The sequence below is a fragment of the Hyposmocoma kahamanoa genome, unplaced genomic scaffold (genome assembly GCF_003589595.1).
Source record: "Hyposmocoma kahamanoa isolate Upper Pololo Valley unplaced genomic scaffold, ASM358959v1 181, whole genome shotgun sequence".
NCBI classification, from domain to species: Eukaryota; Metazoa; Arthropoda; class Insecta; order Lepidoptera; family Cosmopterigidae; genus Hyposmocoma; species Hyposmocoma kahamanoa.
Window position 1 is genome coordinate 599,583 of NW_020653712.1, and position 12,128 is coordinate 611,710.

Genomic DNA, 12,128 nt, shown 5'->3' on the forward strand with positions numbered 1-12,128 from the left:
GAGCCGTCCGTCTCTGGCAACTCATCAGTCAAATGGTACTGATATCACTTTTGAATGGCAACTCCCGTTTGCGCTGAAATCACAAATTAGAAAGTTGAAATAGTACAGCGCCAACAACTGACCTGTATGTACGCCTCCGTATATTCCAAAAATATTCTGTATTTATTATAACAAAGATAATATCTCTAACAACGGCCAGCTGTTCCATTCAGTGGTGTAGGAAAGACAGTAAAACATCTAATTACAAAACAAACTGAATCACATTTCATCGATAATTAAATATTAAAATATATAATTTTTAAATTTTCGTCCATTATAGCAAAGCTCAAGTTAAACTGGTCGATTTTCGAACTCGTCAATTGTTTCGAATTCGGGGTGGGCAAACGGAGCGCAGATGTCACCGTAATGATATGGCAGTATAGTTTTCAAACAAATTAAACGACATTTCATCTCTATTTCTGGTTATATACTCGATGGATCGAGGCTTCAAAAAAGTGCGCATTTGTACGCCAACATGGACCCCAATTCATTTTAAATTATCTCACTTGTTTGTCGTTAAAGTGTCAATAGCAGGTTTATGTACGTTTGGTATTCTGCTAAAAGTTACAATAGTGGCTTGTCAGTGGAGCCATAGAGCTACTTTCAACTGCCATTGCAATTTTTTGATAAGCTGCTCTTCAGTGGCGAGACACATAAAAAAATACATTTATTAATTTGAAAAAAATTTCTTCGTTCTCCCACTTAATATCACGGAAAAACAGTCAATAAATTAAAAAAAAAAAACGAACACTAAGAAAAATTCCTTCGATCCGATTGGATTCGAACCAGCGCCTTCAGCATACGTTCTTCCAACTGAGCTACGGAACGAACTAGCAGACCTTTCGAATTTTTAAATGTTTGTGCTTGTCGCAGATATTAGTTTTTTGTTTTTGACAACTTTGTTGCAGGAGCGCTATCTGCGAGAAATTTTATGTAAGTGTTTTTTTCACTGACCCAGGTAACTTTATTAGCTACCAGCAGCTGACTAGAGATGTCGCTTTAATAATTGTAATATTCAGTTTATTGAATATCATAAAACATCGTGATTATTGTTCAATATTTATATGAAACTTATTAACGTATAAACTGTCCCCTATTTCCCAACGGCTACCTGGATGAATCCAATAACTAAAAATGGAATAAAAGCATTTCTCTTCCCATTCCATTAGTTCCATACAAAATAGTACAATAACAAGATATGGCCGCGGTTCATTGTGCGCGGGAAGCCACGGAAAAACTTTTCCACACCGATAAACAATATTACTGGTTATCTTTTGACACTTTGACTCACCTTCCCCTTGGTAATTTATTTATTGGCATAGTGTTAAGAATGCGAGCAGTAGCGATGGTGAAGGCAAATTTTGAAAAAAAAACGTAAATAACAAAGAAATGGCGCTAGAAAGGTGAGAACTTGAGTGGAGACATCGCAGGGCGCGGCAGACCACCGCAGTGCTGGACGGACGACATTTGATGACACGGAGGTCGGGACAGTTGAGTGGGGCACAATATCGCCAAGAGTGGAAGAAGAGGAAAGAGGCCTACAGCCAAGATTGGATAACAAAACGGCCGCTATTAAGGATGACGATGAACAAATAAATAGATAAATATAAGTATTAGACATCATCATATACGTTGTTCTGATCCCAAAGTAACTACTTAAAACACTTGTGTTATGGAAATCACAAACAACGACCACAAATACCCAGGATCCGGGACAATATAGAAAACTTGTTTTTCTTTATTGACCCGGCTGGAGTGTGCAAGCCACTCGACCGCGGAGGTCGTGAGTTAAAAATATGGCCATGAGATTATTAATACAAAGTTTTAGTAGTAATACAGCTCCTTGTGAACGATTTGTCCAGGGAAGTAAATTTCTGCCGCCAAGCCGTAATGCATTCCGGTTTTGAAGGGTAAGGGTGCTGGTGAAATTACAGACTCGTCAACTTATGTCTCAGGGTGACAGGTGTAGTGCTGACTCCCTGTGTTACTCCTGCCCCTCAGTTCTTTGTAATTTGAAGCTCTGAGTGGCACTGCAACTGTTATGAACAGGCGTGTCGTTTACCACCAGGCCCACGACTTGTTACGAGCTACACATCGAGTCCTGTCACATTCAAGGAGTTTTTCTATGTGTGACTCTATCGAACACAGCATTACTAATATTTCCCTGGACGAACTCTTTCTCAAGGAGCTTTATTACCACTTAATGTTCTTTAGTGATTATTATTACATCTCATTCCCTCAGAAGTTGGAAAATATAAAATATACTTTAATATCTAAACATAGGAATTGAAAATGATAAACGCGTCTGAACAACACAAGCATAAATTTATCACAGTGATTATCTCAATTCTACATTAGTACCCGTACTAATTACAATGCTTGCACAAGTCTAAATAGGATATTTAGCGTCTGCTCTCCGTTACACGCATTATTCACACATTATAAATCTCACAACCGTAGTGATAAAACGGAACGCATCCACTTTTTTTACATAAAGTACATCTTGAACGCACCTATGAAGAAAAATGGCTGCCTTGACCGATTTTTTGTTGAATTTTACCGCGAATACCTTTTTTGCAGGTATCTCTGTGCTTAACGAGTCTGGGTAGGTAATACCACTAATAGCTTGTCGTATACTTTTTAACCGACGTCAAAAGAAGGTGGAGGTTCGCCATTTAAACGTATTTTAATTATAATTATTAATACAAAGATCGAACACTTGGAAAAAAATTCCTTCGATCCGGCCGGATTCGAACCGACGCGACGTCTTCTAGCAAACCCTGCCTGACGCTATGTGGTAACGGAACGAACCAGCGGACCTCACGAATTTTTCTATGAGCTTGTTTGTCGGATCTTTGTATCTGGATTTTAACTACTTTTTACCCGTAGCGCCATCTATGAGAAATCTATGAAAGTATTTCGTCGTGTATTTTATTTCTTAAGTTGTCACGAATGTCAAGATATTCAATTTTTTGGGTTAATTACTCCACTAAAAATGTATTAATATACACCATATATAAGGGGTCAATTTCTGATTTCCAATTACACAAGGTACGTCTAATACTCTAATCTGTCGCTAGTAAAACCTGCTGTTATTACTTGTACGTAGAATGCTGTGTTTTGCGAATGTGGTGCTTAGCGAATATGGAATTTTAAGAAAGAGAGAGAGTTGTAAGATCGTGAGAATGTGATATCTTGCGAATATGATATTTTGTGAACATGATATTTTGCGAACATGATATTTTGCGAATATGATATTCAGCGACCGAGGCCTCTGCCGCTTAATTAAGCCACGGAACTAACCAGCAGACCTAATGAATTTTTGTATGTTTATTGCAGATCTTTGTTTTTAATTTTAAAGACTTTTTTACCGTAATGCCAATGAATCCGGTTTATTGGATTTCACCCGCTTTCTGTTAACCGATTTTAATAAAACGTAGATATGGCAAGCCGTGACATGTGACCTGTAAAGGACCCGAAACGTTGGTTTGTTTGAAATAAAAACAACTATACGCGACTTAGATCCGAAAAAATACTTTAATTTCTTATGTCAGACGAGTCGTGCGCGAAGGCCACCACACAATGGATTCCCAAAGACAGAAAATGACCATTCGGCAAGCCAAAGCGTCGATGGAGAAACGAGCTAGACGCTCACCTAAATGACTGGACCTCAGTGGCGCAAAACGGAGAGATGTGGAGAGATTGGAGGAAGGCCTTTGCCCATGCGGTGGGACAGTATAAGACTTTAAAAAAAACAAACAAGTTGTGCGCCTGATGGTAAGTTGGAGCTTTAAATCGCATAGATCTGAGGGGCACTGCCACTGCGCCCGTCACCCTGAGACATAAATTGACAAGTGCCATGTGCCTGTAATTTCACTAGCACCTACAAAACCGGAACACAGTAATACTGACATTACTGTTTGGCGGCAGAAATAGGTAAGGTGGCAGTACTTCACAGAGCTCTACTGCTATTAAAACCAAAAACTCGGTACAACTTAAAATTCTACAATATCATTCTTATTCCTGTCAATGGGATCAAGTTACAAAAGCACAGTATATTTTTTTTAAAACAAAGCAAAAAATACTTATCAATTTGACCGATCTTCTATTTAGAGCGGATTGAAATAATATGGGATTCTTACGGCTCCCTAGATTGGCGCCATCTTTGTTTTTTTACGGGTTGTCATACGGTTACGCATATGACATGCGCTAAAAAGGATCTAAGGATTATTTTATGATTTTACTGCTTAGAAAAGTTCTTTCATTCCGCGACGCCCCGACACGTTCCTAATTTTTATTTCTTAGAATGCGTAACAATCTTGTAGACTAATTTCATTTGCCGTGTTTATAGATACACATTTAGCTATACACACTGTGATGTTAAACTGCAGAAAAATAGCTATGTGCGAGATGTAAGATACAATTTTCAACAAACATGTTTGGCAGTTTTTTATAACTCTAGTCGTGGCCCACCATACGTAGACATAAAGACAGGCGTGTAGTAATTTATGAGCACCAATTAGGAGTACGAGATGCTATCGGATTTTTTTCTAATTGTCACTATGGATAGAGATGGTGTAGAGTCGCTTTTGACAGTATTTATATTAAAATTTTTAGAAAGTTTTACGAATCTAATTGCCTCCGTGGCCGAACGGTTATCAAGCTAGACTGCCACGCAGGCTCCCGGGTTCTATTCCCGGGCCGGGAGAAATATTTTTATGAGAAGAAAAATGAGTCCGAAGATGACGTATCTCTAAATAGGCACCGATGGAAGAAGAAAAAGCGTAATAGCAAATCGATGCCCGGGTATACCTTCTCTGATGTAGATTCGGTAGGAACAACCGCTCAATATTATGAGAACTATTCTGCCGCCCTTAGTTAATGGGGCGCTTGTGACAAAAAGTCAAACCCGAAAAAATAACGTTCAAAGAAAAAAAGAAAAGTAATTACAACACTATTGTTAACTTTAGTGTAATAAATAAGGCGGAAGGGCAGCATGTAGTTGCAATTTCTTTTCAATGTGTGGCAGTTTAACATTTTAAAAATTTTTATTACATTGAATAAGAGGTAATATTTTCACTTTATTTTAAATTTGTGTAAGCATTGTGTAACTGTCATCTGGAAAATAAACCTTTTTCAGTAAATACATATATGTACAGCGTTAACTGAAGAAGATGGAAACTTAAATGTAAGTTGCGCCTTTTATTTACTTAAATGATTGAAATGTGTAGTTAAAAAAAGTTATGTATCTAGGCAATTAAGCCTTATTGCCAATTTCAGTAATCAGTAATCAGTAATCGTTTTGTATTTTCTGAATGCGTCCAATTAACTTAGTTTGACTTTAAAAGTGTGGATACTTACTCCCTTTTCTCTTACGGTAACTTCATACCTAATCCATATAGGAAAAAAAATAAAATTACGGCAGATTTGTCTTTTTTTCCTGAACACGGCAGTACACGTAACTCATTTTTTGAAAAAGTGTCACATGCGCCCTTTCAACTTACGGTGGCAGTATTTCACACCAGACTACACGGTGAGGCTTATTATGATAAAAAGTACTATTAGAATGGGTACATTTTACTTTTATTTGTTAATTTTGAATCTAAGAAATGTCTTAAGATTTTATTTCCCAAATAAATAATAATTATAACAAAATTTTTGTTGTTGCATTTTCCTTAATATAGGCGCATCTAAATACAATAGTGTCCGTACACAATTATGCGCTGTTATATAGGGTCGACATTAATACAATCGTGCGGGCCAAAGTTTTCCAAGATGGCGGCCGGAAAATGGAAAATTGACCTCAGATTCATCATCTATAGGTCAATTTCTGGTACATACAATTTTTTTTTCGGAGAAATTCCAAGTAGTTTCAGAGTCGGTCTGAAAGGGCTAGGCGGGATTATGAATGCGTAAAAAATATTGTATGAAGATAAATACTTCTATGCTCCTTGACATATACAGATAAATGCTGAAAAAGGTTGAATTTTGAATTATGATAACAACGTTCATATACACCATTAGCCACTTATATCAGAACTTAAAAATGAAGCCATTCCATTTTTTGATGGTCACCCAACCTTACAAAAAAAGAAGTTATAATTTTTCAAATGTGTCCATGTGGCGAGTGGGTTATACTCGTATTACATAGACGTATAACTTGAAAAAAGAATTCATTCTGCTGCGGTGAAGAAGGTTCTAAAATCTCTCACTAGATGTCACTAGCTCAGAATGCCGAAAAATCCAGTACAAAGAACAACAACACATAGGCGAATTTCGACAACTCGATAAGTTGACCCGTAGCTCAGTTGGTATTAACAATACTACGGTGCAGTATGGCTGCGGGTTCAAGTCCCATCGGGTCGAAAAAGTTTTCTAACGTGTTGGATCTTTGCACTAACAATTATAATAAAAACTAGTGGAGTTAGTTCACAAAAAAATCTCAATAAAACTAATAATACTAAACTAAGTAAACTAATAAACTTTATATTGCTTACTTATATATGAAAGAAAGAAAGATAGTTTCTCTTCTGTCACCACCACACAGGAGAACGAAATTGGGTCTCAACTCACCGGTCAGCCGTCTGTCCAGACTACACAATGAGTATAGTGCAATAGTAGATATTTTCTCGGACTCGATAACCGGTCTCCGCAAGGCCATCCTTAGCAAGTACACTAGCAGTATTCATAGCATTAATTGCAAAAATTGATATTACACTAAACCTTTACATATAGGATGTATATTTTTTATTCTGACTGTCATATTTTATTGTTATATTCAGTTTGTTCTTTTTTCTTTCTATAATACACTGTAATATTAAGACTGTTCTGCTCAATTGAATGAAAGCTGTTTTTCATTTTTAAATAGTTGTTCATCTAGCTAAACTCCCTTACCATTGTAAAACGTACATGTATCGATGTAACAATTGCTGATGAACCTCAATAAAAAAAAAAAAAAATATTATACATCACATTTCATACATAGGGGTGCACTAATGGAGCCTCCGTAGGACGTACCATTCCTTTCTTGTGCGTCAGGCGCAACCTGGGTATCATTCGACGAGTACCTTAACCCGATCGGTAATTCTTCACTACGATGGCAAGTATTAGAGCGTTTTGCGCAATATGTCCGGATTCGGAACTGGTAGAATCTTCTACCAGTTCCGAACCCGAGAAACGACTGTGCGAAATGTCACAGGGATCATTTTATCTCTAGGTGTACTTTCTCGGATCTCGGATTCGTATTTTCTCGGATTGGAATCGGACTTAGTGCACAAGCGACATCCGAAGTGGTTCCGAGTTTTCTGGATTTGTATAGTCTCGGATACGTAATGAATACGCATCGGATGCAGTACACAAATGCGCTTACGGTGCAAGAATAATGATAAGAAGAACATTCATATTAGGTTACAATTAATTTTAGTTATTCAACTCCATATCATTTCCTGTTCTAAATCCCAGAGCGCTATCTTTCCGACGACAGGGAGGTGATGCTCTTTTATATCTATTTATTTCATTTATAACCCATTTATTTTATTATATTTCCTTTTTTACCACCCGACGTAGGACCGTAGCTAGATTCCTATTGGCGCCTTTTGTGAGTGTAATATTGCGCCCCTCGTTAATTTACAATGACATAGTAGGTACCTACGAAACATCTAAATCTATCTAACATCTAATCTATAGTAGGGTACGAAACATCTAACCGTTGAAATGTTATTTAAATGTAAATGGCAATGGAATGAAGATTTATTTATGTCTTATTAAAATTATTAACTTCCAATCACTTCAATGTATTTTTTATGGCAGAATAAGCGCGTATATACTCAAATTTTTTCTTTCATTTTCATAAATGAATGCACGCTAGTGTAAGAATGTTAATCTCTTTAGATTTTATCTCTCAAAGACACTCTTGGAGCTCAGACTATAAAGTGCTCTGACCTATTGTATTATGTACCTTATTTATTAACAAGTTGGCAAACATTACAATGATTAAATTTATCAGCACATATTCATCTGACATCAGATTCTTACCCTACTCTATAAAATCGTTGATATAATTCATTAGCAAGTTATTCAATCGAGTTAATTTAAATTTAAATATTTATGGAGTTTCCACGTTTTCGCGATTGCTATTCACTGGAAACGAAACTATTTTTCAGGATGTAAAATCTGTTATTACTTTATTCGATTGAACTAAATGCCTCTAGAGATTACAGCTTTATGGTTTTATTACACGCCCTTCTAGTAATCCACTGGCTACGGCTCTGACTTAACCCATCAAGGCGTTCTCACAAAATGACTCTATTTAATAAAAAATACCATTTTTTATTTTCATTCTTTAAAATATGGTAATTACGTGGAGACAGTTTGGTGTTGGTATGTTGTTGTGATATGTTTGTTGGTAGTTTCCTGTTTTAAAGGTTTTGATAAATAGAACATAAATTAAAGTTAGTTTACATGTTTAACGTTTTTCTTTAGGACCCTGAAGTGGCATTGATTATACTTGATTTCTCAAACAAAATCTACTTTTCCTAATCTTTACAGGGCTCTGCGTTTGCTGAATGCATCGGATTCGTATTTGTTCCGAACTATGCAAATCTAGAAAACTTGGACCCACTTCGGATGTCGCTTGTGTACTAAGTCCGATTTCAATCCGAGAAAAACTAATATCGCTTGTATACCTAGAGATTAAAATGATCGCTGTGACATTTCGGACCGTCATCGTCATTCGGCCATGGTCCGCAAATGCTCTAGTCTGTTAATTTTAAAACATCTTAATTGCGTGTCAGTGGAGTTTATCATATATTAGATAATTACTGTATTTTTTTAAGTTTATTCAATGTCACGATATTTGATCAACATGATATTCAATTATTTTTGTGAAATTACTCCACTAGTTTGTTATAATTATTAATACAAAGATCCAACACTCAGAAAAAACATCCTTCTATCCGGCCGGATTCGAACAGACGTCTTCTATAGCGTCTTCCGTAGCGCCATCTGTGACAAAGGTATGTAAGCTTTTCTGCAAGAAAGTCGTTGCAAATCAAAAAACAAAGATCTGCAATAAGCACATAGAAAAATTCGTAAGGTTGACAAAGCTGACACGATGTGCTGGAGACGTTGATTCAAATCCAGTCGGATTGAAGAATTTCTTTCTAAGTATTGGATGTTGGTATTAATAATTATTACAAATTTCACAAAAATAATTGAATATCTTGGTAGTCAAGCACCGTGATGTTCAATATACTTTAAAAAAATACCAAATAGTAATCTAAACAGTGTCAGATAGTACAAAAAAAACTTTGATAAATTTATTATGTGTTGTAAAAAGTTTCAAAAGTTCTTAGGTTTTCGCGATTGTTACACATAGGAAATGAAACTATTTTTCCAGATTTAAACAGCGTATATTTGTTTTTTGGTCACGTCCCATGGTCACGGTGACCATGGGACCTGTAAAGGGCCCGAAACGTCGGTTTGTTTGGAAAACAAATATACGCGATTTAAATCCGGAAAAATAGTTTCATTTCCTCTATGTAACAATAGTTATTGTTAATGACGTTAGTAATATATTTCTGAGTGGTTGTTAGTATTTTTCGAATAACCCTACCTATATTCATACGGCGTAATAAAGCCATAATCTGCAAAATGACAACTTTCCATGAGAGAAGGTTAAAGATTCTATAAACGAAATTAGTCCATACCTTTCAATGCATATTAGAAGAGTTATAAAATTTCACATATATGTAATTTGTTTAGTGTATTTCGTATTATTATTATTAGTATTTATAATATTCATGTGATAAAACCACTTTTAAACCACGTAGGTACGATCACAATCCGGCTATTATTAATTAAATACAATGTTTACAATTTAGAAAGAACTATAATAAACGGGTTGCAAAAACAAATATTAATCACAACACATAACATGAACAAAACTGCAAACAAAACTAAAAAGCATTGCAAGTCAATCCGCCACCATAAATCATGCAAACATATTGTTACTAACTCTCTATTACAAACAAAACCAGTGGAACTGATTTCACAGAAAAAAACTCAATAATACGTTTGATCAAAAAGCGACATCACCGTTAGCTTGAGCTATAAGAGGTTCTACAATCTCTCACTAGATGTCACTAGCGGCGCAGAATGCCGAAAAATCCAGTACAAAGACCTATAACAACAACACATAGGAGAATTTCGACAACTCCATAACGTGGCCCGTAGCTCAGTTGATAAGAGCAGCGCTACTGTACAGCATTTTCACGGGTTCAAGTCCCATCGGGTCGAAGAAATTTTTCTGTTCGTTTGATCTTTGTATTAATAAAGCATAACAAAACTATTACAAATTATTGAAACATTAACACATTTAAAACTACAGAATTGATTATTTTGATTCGTTAGTAACAAATTTTCAAAAAGGTTCTATTTCTGGTTTGACAGTATTGGTTTCTGTTTACCTGCGCACATCGAGTATATCACCCAGAAATAAAGACGAAATAAGGGCCATCCATCCTTGGCAACTCAAAAGGGTCTTATATCACTTTTAAATATTAACTCTCGTTTGCGCTGAAATCACAAATTAGAAAGCTGAAATGGTCAATCTGTATATTCCAAAAATATTCTGTATTTATTGTAATAAAGATAATAAATATCTCTAACTATGGTGGGCTGTTCCGTTCGGTGGTGTGAGAAAAACAGGAAAACATCAAATTACAAAACAAACGGAATCACATTTCATCGGTAATTAAATATTAAATATGTAATTTTTCAATTTTCGTCCATTATAGCAAAGCTCTAGTTAAACTAGTCGAATTGAAGTGAAACAATTGACGCCACCCGTCAATTGTTTCCAGTTCGGGCTGGCCAATCGGAACGTAGTTGTCGCCATAATGATTTGGCAGAATACTTTTCAAACAAATTATTTTTCGTCTCTGTTTCTGGTTATATACTCGATGCCTGAGCATCAAGTATGTTGGAAAGTAGTTTACCCCTAAAAATTTGCTTTTGTGGCTCTCACAATGGTATTTACATAGCTGCTATTTTTTTATGATACTAAGTGACGGGACTAACAAGTCGTGCGCCTGATGGTAAGCGGCACGCCTGTCCATAACAGTTGCAGCGCCACTCAGAGCTTTAAATCACAAATATCTGAGGGGCACTGCCACTGTGTCCGTCACCCTGAGACATAAGTTGAAAAGTCCCATGTGCCTGTTATTTCACTAGCACCCTACCTTCAAAATCAGACCCGGTAATACTCACATTAAAGCTTGGCGGCAGAAATAGGCAAGGTGGAAGTATTTCCCTGGACGAACTCTTAGCTACATAGTGATATTTACATAATCTTGCATATGTACACATTTCAGGCATCTTGGCTGTCTAGTTAATTGCTAAGAAAGAGTCTTCAAAAAAAAAACAATGTACGACACACTTTATTAAAGACTAACTATTACAAAAAACTTGCACATTACGAGTATATGTATATGGATTTGAAGTGAACAAAACCAGGGCTCCGTTCCTCGCTCGAGTCTACGCGATAAGTGCCTACCGCTGAGTGTATCGCCGACAGTGCAAGCGCCCAGACAAGTCTTTTATTTACATTACAATTCTTATGCAACCCCAGCATTCGGTTCCGCACGACTGCACACGGCGGATAGCGTTACTTTCACCTCTCTGAGCGTGTACTTAGATTCATTTTTCTTCGTAGTGAGCTCCTGGTGTCATTAGTCAGATTTAGTTAGCTATTTATTATATTTAGTGTGCACGCGTCATTATTAGCGTATACAGGTATTTTCGATTTTGTTTGAGAGTGGTATAACTGTTACGTAATCTGTGACAAAACGCTTGCGTGTTTTATTTCGATGACCATGCCATCTATTAACATTTCGTAGTAAAGAGTTCTTTGTCATCAAAATCAAATATATTATAGATTTTAAATATAATGTTCCCTTTTTGTTTTTAAATAGAAGAGAAACCCGAAAATTTTTACGTTTCCATAATGGTAACGCAAAATTCAACTTTTCGTCGTAAAGACCACAATAGCAAAGTTTTTGCGGGGGAATAAATTTTTTTCGTGTTTTTTT

At 36.1% G+C, this 12,128-nt stretch overlaps 1 protein-coding gene across 1 annotated transcript in view; it reads right to left on the reverse strand.

Annotated features, from left to right (window-relative positions):
- LOC113226054 overlaps positions 1 to 12,128 on the reverse strand; it is a 143,326-nt gene that overhangs the window by 14,623 nt on the left and 116,575 nt on the right. The window lies entirely within an intron of this gene.